This window comes from Hemiscyllium ocellatum, chromosome 12, assembly GCF_020745735.1.
Source record: "Hemiscyllium ocellatum isolate sHemOce1 chromosome 12, sHemOce1.pat.X.cur, whole genome shotgun sequence".
In the NCBI taxonomy this organism is placed as follows: Eukaryota; Metazoa; Chordata; class Chondrichthyes; order Orectolobiformes; family Hemiscylliidae; genus Hemiscyllium; species Hemiscyllium ocellatum.
This window is the reverse complement of record NC_083412.1, coordinates 10,172,600-10,182,292: the sequence shown is the minus strand read 5'-3', so window position 1 is coordinate 10,182,292 and position 9,693 is coordinate 10,172,600. Positions and strand designations below refer to the sequence as shown.

At 48.9% G+C, this 9,693-nt stretch overlaps 2 non-coding genes across 2 annotated transcripts; both read right to left on the bottom strand.

The window, feature by feature from the left end:
* Positions 1 to 3,978: 3,978 nt before the first annotated feature.
* Positions 3,979 to 4,050, bottom strand: trnag-ucc (transfer RNA glycine (anticodon UCC)). The gene has a single exon. It is a non-coding gene; the product is annotated as a tRNA-Gly (tRNA).
* A 4,314-nt stretch (positions 4,051 to 8,364) lies between these two features.
* Positions 8,365 to 8,436, bottom strand: trnag-ucc (transfer RNA glycine (anticodon UCC)). Its single transcript has one exon. It is a non-coding gene; the product is annotated as a tRNA-Gly (tRNA).
* Between the last annotated feature and the right edge of the window lie 1,257 nt (positions 8,437 to 9,693).

Here is a 9,693-nt window from a genome sequence, read left to right as displayed (position 1 = left end):
GCTGTGCGGTGTTGGAATTGGTCCTCCTGGGAGTAGATGCGGCGGAGACAAAGGAATTGGGAATATGGGATGGCGTTTTTACAGGGGGCAGGGTGGGAGGAGGTGTAGTCCAGGTAGCTGTGGGAGTCAGTCGGTTTATAATAGATGTCTGTGTTGAGTCGGTCGCCCGAGATAGAAATGGAAAGGTCTAGGAAGGGGAGGGAGGAGTCTGAGACAGTCCAGGTGAATTTCAGGTCAGGATGGAAGGTGTTAGTAAAGTTGATGAACTGTTCAACCTCCTCGTGGGAGCACGAGGCAGCGCCGATACAGTCATTGATGTAGCGGAGGAAAAGGTGGGGGGTGGTGCCAGTGTAGTTGTGGAAGATGGACTGTTCCACATATCCTACGAAGAGGCAGGCATAGCTGGGGCCCATGCGGGTGCCCATGGCAACTCCTTTAGTTTGGAGGAAGTGGGAGGATTGAAAAGAGAAGTTATTCAGGGTGAGGACCAGTTCAGTCAGTCGAAGGAGGGTGTCAGTGGAAGGGTACTGGTTGGTGCGGCGGGAAAGGAAGAAGCGGAGGGCTTTGAGTCCTTCGTGATGGGGGATGGAGGTGTACAGGGACTGGATGTCCATAGTGAAAATAAGGCGTTGGGGACCGGGGAAGCGAAAATCCTGGAGGAGGTGGAGGGCGTGGGTGGTGTCCCGAACGTAGGTGGGGAGTTCTTGGACTAAAGGGGACAGGACCGTGTCGAGGTATTGGGAGATGAGTTCAGTGGGGCAGGAGCAGGCTGAGACAATGGGTCGGCCGGGGCAGGCAGGTTTGTGGATTTTGGGCAGGAGGTAGAAACGGGCGGTGCGGGGTTGTGGGACTATGAGGTTGGAGGCGGTGGATGGGAGATCCCCTGAGGTGATGAGGTCCTGGATGGTCTGGGAGATGATGGTTTGGTGGTGGGAGGTGGGGTCATGGTCAAGGGGGCGATAAGAGGAGGCATCCGCGAGCTGGCGTTTGGCTTCAGCGGTATACAGGTCAGTGCGCCAAACTACCACCACGCCTCCCTTGTCTGCGGGTTTGATGGTGAGGTTGGGATTGGAGCGGAGGGAGTGGAGGGCTGCACGTTCTGAGGGTGAGAGGTTGGAGTGGGTGAGAGGGGTGGACAGGTTGAGTCGGTTAATGTCACGGCGGTAGTTGGCTATAAAGAGGTCGAGGGCGGGTAGGAGGCCAGCACGGGGTGTCCAGGTGGATGGGGTGTGTTGGAGGCGGGAGACGGGGTCGTCAGAGGGTGGGCGGGAGTCTTGGTTGTGAAAGTAGGCACGGAGGCGAAGGCGGCGGAAGAATTGTTCAATATCTCGCCGCGTGTTGAACTCATTAATCCGAGGGCGTAGGGGAATGAAGGTGAGGCCCCTGCTGAGGACTGATCTTTCATCCTCAGAGAGGGGGAGATCTGGAGGGATGGTGAAAATCCGGCAAGGCTGGGAGCTAGGACCTGGTGTGGGACTGGAGCTGGAGCTGGGGCTGGGGGCGGGGTTAGGGGCGGGGACAGAGATCGAAGTAGGGGCGGAGTTAGACGTGGTGACGTTGTCGATGTGGGGGCGGGGTCATGCGGATCTGCAGACCTCATTTTTTACACGTAATGAGACCAACCCACTCAGTAAGCCTCAGTCTTTCATGACTTCTCAATTCTAATGTTTCACCGCAAAATTTCCAACAAAACAAAAACAAACTTTGGAATCAAGAACTATTTTTCCGCATCAGCTGATTTCTTCGCCGATGTTTGATACAGCAATGGTGGTATCGTGGTGAGTATAAAATGAGATCTGCAGATGCTGGAGATCAGAGCTGAAAATGTGTTGCTGGTTAAAGCACTGCAGGTTAGGCAGCATCCAAGAAACAGGAAATTCGACGTTTTTCCTGTTTCTTGGATGCTGCCTAACCTGCTGTGCTTTAACCAGCAACACATTTTCAGCTCGTGGTGAGTATAGCTGCCTGTCGCGGGTTCGATTCCCGGCCATTGCAAGCTGTGAACTTTTAAACCACTCAACAATAAAAAAAACAAAAAGAGCCGTTATATTCAGTGGTAATTAAACACTGACATCTGCACATAACATTGAGTCAGCCAGACCTCTGTAGTGCAACCACAATTTTGAAGTTGAGGATGCGCCCAGGAGCATTAAGGAGTCAAGCGATACCCGGGTCAAATAAACTGGAGTCAGGGCAGAATTCCTTGGTTTTTCATTTTATTTCAAAAGAAATGTTTCCGGATTTCACTCCTTTCAACATTACTCTCAGTTTTTTTTGTGAAATACAGCCTAATATCAAGTGAAAAGTGGATGGGCAGTCCATTGTTTATGGGCACAGCATTACTTATTATATCAGATCGGTTATTTTATTTTTGAATCGAAATGTACACCAATCGGATTGTGTCGTGCACAGACAGAATCTGTTTGCTGACTTCATTCACCCTGACAGACTCTTGAGTATTTCTGCGGGTTGGTTGCAATTCCCACTTGTGGTCAGTAGCGGTCACTAACTTGTGGAACAATGAAGTTCCCAGAGCAGAGAGAATCCCTTGTGTTGGACGGTGCAGGTCAGAAACAAAAGACTACCCCACGTTCTTCGCAGACTGCAATATATTATCGATGAGGATGAGCACCTCGCCAAGACCTTCCCTCTGCCTCCACTGCTCACCTTTAGATAGCCACCAAACCTTAAACAGATCATTGTTCACAGCACACTGCCCAGCCTTCAGGACCACATTGACCATGACACCATCTAACCCTGTCAGGGCAGCTGCTGCAAGATGTGTCAGAGTGTCAACACAGATACCACCATTGCACGTGGGGACACACCCACCATGTATACGGCAGGTACTTCCACCAACATTGTCTATCTCATAAGCTGCAGGCAAGGATACCCTGAGGCATGGGACATTAGTGACGCCGAGCAGATGCTACGACACCGCATAACAATCACCAGGCAGCAGTGTTCCCTCCCATTCGGAGAACACTTCAGCGGTTCAGAACATTCCGCTTCGTACATTCGGTGACCATTCTCCCATTGTTGGGGCAGGCAACAATGGAAAGTAGCTGAGCAGAGGCTGATAGTCACATTTGGCACCCATGGGAATAGCGTCTACTGGGACTTTGGGTTCAAGTTACACTACAGGTGACACCACTGCATCTTACAGTCTCTCACATATACGTACAAACACACACGCACAAAAGCACACCTCTACAGACCCGAGACCCACATACTCCTATGAGACCCACACATTCCTACAGATCCACACACTCCTATAAGATCCACACACGCATGCAGACCCTCTATCATACACAAGTTGCCTCTCATAAGCTCACACATATGCCCCTCATACTCACACTCACTCACACACCCTCTCACAGACTTATACCCAGTCACTCACACTCATGCATCTACACTCACTCTCTCACACTCACATCCTTACATACACACACACAGTCTCCCTTGCACACACACACACACGCGTGCGCGCACACACACACACACACACAAGAGTTTGTGGGGTGAATTTGTACTTGCAGAATTATATTTATTTTGCTCAAAAACTGTACAAATCCATGTAAGATTCTGTAAACTGGGACACAGTCAGACTTTAACCTCACACCTCAAAAAATAAAATTACCGATTCGATATGATAAAAAACGTACTTTGGATATTTGTGAACTGCCCGCCCACATTTCACTTGATATTAGGCTGTATTTCGCAAAAACACTGAGAGTAATGTTGAAAGGAGTGAAATCCGGAAACATTTCTTTTGAAATAACATTGAAAACCAAGGAATTCTGCCCTGACTCCAGTTTATTGGAAACGTGATCGACTTGACTCCTTAATCCTCCTCTTCAAAGCTGTGTCTGTACTCCAGAGGTCTAGCAGACGCAATGTTATGGGCAGATGTGAGTGTTTAATTCCCACTGAATGTTTCGGCTCTTTTGGTTGATGAGTGGTTTAAAACTCGCCACTTACGATGGCTGGGAATCGAACCCGGGTCAACTGCTTGGAAGGCAGCTATGCTCACCACTATACCACCATCGCTACATAGAGCAATGCTGGAGAAATCAGCTGATGTGCAATTCAAGCAATAGTTGTTGATTCTAAATTTCGTGTTTCTTTTATTAGAAATGTTGCAGTGAAATGTTCGAATTGAGAAGTAACAACAGACTGAGTTTTACTGAGTGGATAGATCTCATTATGACCCGCCTCACTTTTTAATACACACAAAGTAGCATTTCGGATTCCTCATGATCTGCAATCAATCTATAACAAAAATACCAAGAAAAGCTTAGGGCAAATCTGGAACCATCACACAATTAAAACTTGTGAGGTTCTCAGAAAGGGTCACCGGACCGAAATGTGAACTCGGATTTCTCTTCATACAGCTTTACCATCGACTTCGGTTTTGGTTTCTGACTTACAGCATCCGCAATTCTTTCGGGTTTTAGAAAATAAAACATAGCTTCCCAGTCAGATCTGGAGTCAGGCAGGGCTGCCCTCTCTCTCCTGCCTTGTTTGTGTGCTGCATACAGCCATTTGCCGAGTCCATCAGGAAGGATGCGAGCCTGAGAGGGGTGACTATTCCGGGCAGCGGGGACCTGCAGGTTAAGGCCTCCCTGTACATGGATGATGTTGCCGTTTTCTGCTCGGATCCGCTGTCCGTGCGCAGGCTCATGTGCATTTGTGACCAGTTCGAACGGGCGTCGGGGGCCAAGGTAAACCGAGGCAAGAGCGAGGCCATGCTCTTCGGGAACTGGGCCGACCAATCCTTGATCCCCTTCACCGTCAGGACCGACCACCTGAAGGTGCTGGGTATTTGGTTCGGAGGGGGCTGGGGCGTGCGCCAAGTCTTGGGAGGAGCGTATCAGTAAAGTGAGGCAGAAACTGGGCAGATGGAGGCTACGGTCGCTCTCCATCACGGGAAAAAACCTGGTCATCAGGTGTGAGGCACTGTCATTGCTGTTGTACGTGGCACAGGTCTGGCCTATTCCCAGAACCTGCGCCGCTGCAGTCACCCGGGCCATGTTCCAGTTCATATGGAGTTCAAAGATGGACCGGGTCTGAAGGGACTCGCTATACAAAGATCTGGGCAACGGGGGAAAAAATACACCCAATGCCACCCTCACCCTGATGGCCACCTTTGTGTGTGGCTGCATCAAGCTGTGCGTGGATCCCCGGTACGCAAACACCAAGTGTCACTACGTACTGAGGTTCTACCTGTCCCCGGTGTTGCGAAGGATGGGCCTGGCCTCGCTGCCGCGGAACGCTCCGAGTAGTTGGACCGTTCCGTACCACCTGTCCTTCGTGGAGAAAGTTTTGAAGAAAAACACCTTTGACCACAAGTCCATCAGGAAGTGGTCAGCACGTAGCATCCTTGAGACCCTTCGGGAAAAGGAGAGGGTGGATCCTGTCGAGTGGTTCCCTGAGCAGACTGTCAAAGCAATTTGGCAGAATGCCTCATCTCCAGAACTTTCCAACAAGCACCAAGACATGGCTTGGCTGGTGGTGAGAAGGGCTCTACCTGTGAGATCATTTATGCACGCCCGTACTCTCAGCCGCACCGCACGCTGCCCTCAAAGTGGCTGCGGGGGGGAAGAGACTGTCACACACCTCCTTCTGGAATGTGCCTATGCAGAGGAAGTCTGGAGAGGAATGCAGTGGTATTTTTTTTAGATTAGACTTACAGTGTGGAAACAGGCCCTTCGGCCCAACAAGCCCACACCGACCCGCCGAAGCGCAACCCACCCATACCCCTACATTTACCCCTTACCTAACACTACGGGCAATTTAGCTTGACCAATTCACCTGACCCGCACATCTTTGTGACTGTGGGAGGAAACCGGAGCACCCGGAGGAAACCCACGCAGACACAGGGAGAACGTGCAAACTCCACACAGTCAGTCACCTGAGTCGGGAATTGAACCCGGGTCTACAGGCGCTGTGAGGCAGCAGTGCTAACCACTGTGCCACCGTGCCGCCCACATTTGTCGAGGGTCGTCCCAAGCAGCACCCTGACGCGGGACTCCGTGCTCTACGGCCTGTTCCCCGGGACGCACACCGAGACGAACATCAACTGCGCCTGGAGGATCATCAACTCGGTGAAGGACACTCTCTGGGTGGTCCGAAACCTGTTGATCTTCCAGCTGAAGGAGTTGACCCCGACTGAGTGTTGCAGACTGGCACATTCCAAGGTCCAGGACTACGTGTTGAGGGACGTGCTGAAGCTTGGGGCCGCTGTCGCCAAGGCGCGGTGGGGAAAGACCACCGTTTAACATCTGCCTGTCTAAAGAAGATCAGGGGGCCCTGCAGTCATTTGGGCTCTGCTGACGCCTCAGTTCAATATGTGAGTGAGAAATGCACCGATCTGTATGTAATAATGAAAATTCTGAGCTGTGTATGTAAATGTTGACATATGTATGGCATTACCAAATGTACAGTGTATCAAATATTTTATGAATATTTTATGAATAAAGTATATTTTTGAAATAAAAATTTAGAAAATAAAACGGCAAAAAAGAGGAACTGTTAGATTGAGGCCATGCTGCAGTAATTGTGGAGAGGAGGAAATTCCGGGTAACAGTTCCGGAAGCAGAACCCTCTCGAGAAATATGGATTAATTTGAAGTTCGAATCTGTTGATAGATTTGCAGTTTTCTCTTTTACTTTGTAGAAGAGGGGGAGGTGTCAGTCAGCAGGAAGGGGTTTTCACGGGAGGGAATGATTTGGAGATGCCAGTGTTGGACTGGGGTGTACAAAGTTAAAAATCACACAACACCAGGTTATACTCCAACAGGTTTAATTGGAAGCACTAGCTTTCCGAGCGCTGCTCCTTCATCAGGTGGTTGCATGAAATCTAGAGCTTCCAATTAAACCTGTTGGACTATAACCTGGTGCTGTGTGATGTTTCACTTCACAGGAGGGGGTAGTCATGGGCAGCTCCTCCACTTCCCGCTCCTCCGCCCTTGAGCCCTACCCCTCCAAACGCCACCAGGACAGAACACCACCCCACCAACCTCCATATACAGCGTATCATCCGCCGTCATTTCCGCCACCTCCAAATGGATCCCATCACCAGGGATATATTTCCCTCCCCTCCCCTAACAGGGATGGATATTTCACTCCATCCATGACTCCCTCATCAGGTCCACATCCCCCACCAACCCAACCTCCACTCCCGGCACCTTCCCCTGCAACCGCAAGAAATGCAAAACTTGCGCCCACACTTCCTCCCTTACTTCTCTCCAAGGCCCCAAGGGATCCTTCCATATCCACCACAAATTCACCTGCACCTCCACACACATCATCTATTGCATCCGCTGCATCCGATGTGGCCTCCTCTATACTGGGGAGACAGGCTGCCTGCTTGCGGAATGTTTCAGAGAACACCTCTGGGACACCTGGACCAACCAACCCAACCACCCCGTGGCTCAACACTTTAACTCCCCCTCCCACTCCACCAAGGACATGCAGGTCCTTGGACTCCTCCATCGCCAGACCATAACAACACGACGGTTGGAGGAAGAGCGCCTCATCTTCCGCCTGGGAAACCTCCAACCACAAAGTTCAAAATCACACAATACCAGGTTATAGTCCAACTCGCTTTCAGAACACTCCTAAAACGAGTGCTTCCAAATAAAGCTGTTGGACTGTAACCTGGCGATGTGTGATTTTTAACTTTATCCTGGATTAAACTTTCACTCAGTGTGTGGTCATTTCTATCATCTCTCAGAGTTTTACCGAGTCATTTGCTCATTAATGGAATTATAAATGCAGCTGGTCTCCACTCCTCCTATTTCTGACCTGCACCGTCCAACACAAGGGCAACAATTATTGTCTGTTTTCTTATTCTCTCTGATTTGGGAACTTCATTGTTCCACAAGTTCGTGACCACTACTGACCACAAGTGGGAATTGCAATCAACCCGCAGAAATACTCAAGAGTCTGTCAGGGTGAATGAAGTCAGCAAACAGATTCTGTCTGTGCACGACACAATCAGATTGGTGTACATTTCGATTAAAAAATAAAATAACCGATATGATATAATAAATAATGCTGTGCCCATAAACAATGGACTGCCCACCTACTTTTCACTTGATATTAGGCTGTATTTCACAAAAAAAACTGAGAGTAATGTCGAAAGGAGTGAAATCCGGAAACATTTCTTTTGAAATAAAATGGAAAACCAAGGAATTCTGCCCTGACTCCAGTTTATTTGAACCGTGATCGACTTGACTCCTTAATCCTCCTGGGCGGATCCCCAACTTCAAAACTACGTCTGACTGACTCAATGCTACGTTTAATTCCCACTAAATGTATCGACCCTGTAAGTTGATGAGGGGCTTTAACATTCATAGCTTGCGATGGCCGGGAATCGAACCCGGGTCAACTGCTTGGAAGGCAGCTATGCTCACCACTATACCACCATCGCTACATAGAGCAATGCTGGAGAAATCAGCTGATGTGCAATTCAAGCAATAGTTGTTGATTCTAAATTTCGTTTTTCTTTTATTAGAAATGTTGCAGTGAAATGTTCGAATTGAGAAGTAACAACAGACTGAGTTTTACTGAGTGGATAGATCTCATTATGCCCCACCTCACTTTTTAATACACACAAAGTAGCATTTCGGATTCCTCATGATCTGCAATCAATCTATAACAAAAATACCAAGAAAATCTTAGGGCAACTCTGGAACCATCACACAATTAAAACTTGTGAGGTTCTCAGAAAGGGTCACCGGACCGAAACGTGAACTCGGATTTCTCTTCATACAGCTTTACCGCCGACTTCGGTTTTGGTTTCTGACTTACAGCATCCGCAGTTCTTTCGGGTTTTAGAAAATAAAACGACAAAAAAAGAGGAACTGTTAGACTGAGGCCATGCTGCAGTAATTGTGGAGAGGAGGGAATTCCGGGTAACAGTTCCGGAAGCAGACCCCTCTCGAGAAATATGGATTAATTTGAAGTTCGAATCCGTTGATAGATTTGCAGTTTTCTCTTTTACTTTGTAGAAGAGGGGGAGGGTCAGTCAGCAGGAAGGGGTTTTCACGGGAGGGAATGATTTGGAGATGCCATTGTTGGACTGGGGTGTACAAAGTTAAAAATCACACAACACCAGGTTATAGTCCAACAGGTTTAATTGGAAGCACTAGCTTTCCGAGCGCTGCTCTTTCATCAGGTGGTTGTCCGAAATCTAGAGCTTCCAATTACACCTGTTGGACTATAACCTGGTGTGGTGTGATGTTTATTAGAGTCATAGAGATGTACAGCATGGAAGCAGACCGGTCCAACCCGTCCATGCCGACCAGATATTCCAACCCAATCTAGTCCCACCTCCCAGCACCATATCCCTCCAAACCCTTCCTATTCATATACCCATCCAAATGCCTCTTAAATGTTGCAATTGTACCAGTCTCCACCACATCGTCTGGCAGCTCATTCCATACATGTACTACCCTCTGCATGAAAAAGTTGCCCCTTAGGTCTCTTTTATATCTTTCCACTGCCACCCTAAACCTATGCCCTCTATTTCTGGACTCCCTGACCCCAGGGAACAGACTTTGTCTATTTATTTTATCCATGCCCCTCATAATTTTATAAACTTCGGTAAGGTTATAGAAGCCTCCGACGCTCCAGGGAAAACAACCCCAGCCTGTTCAGCCTCTCCCTGTAGCTCAGATCCTCCAAC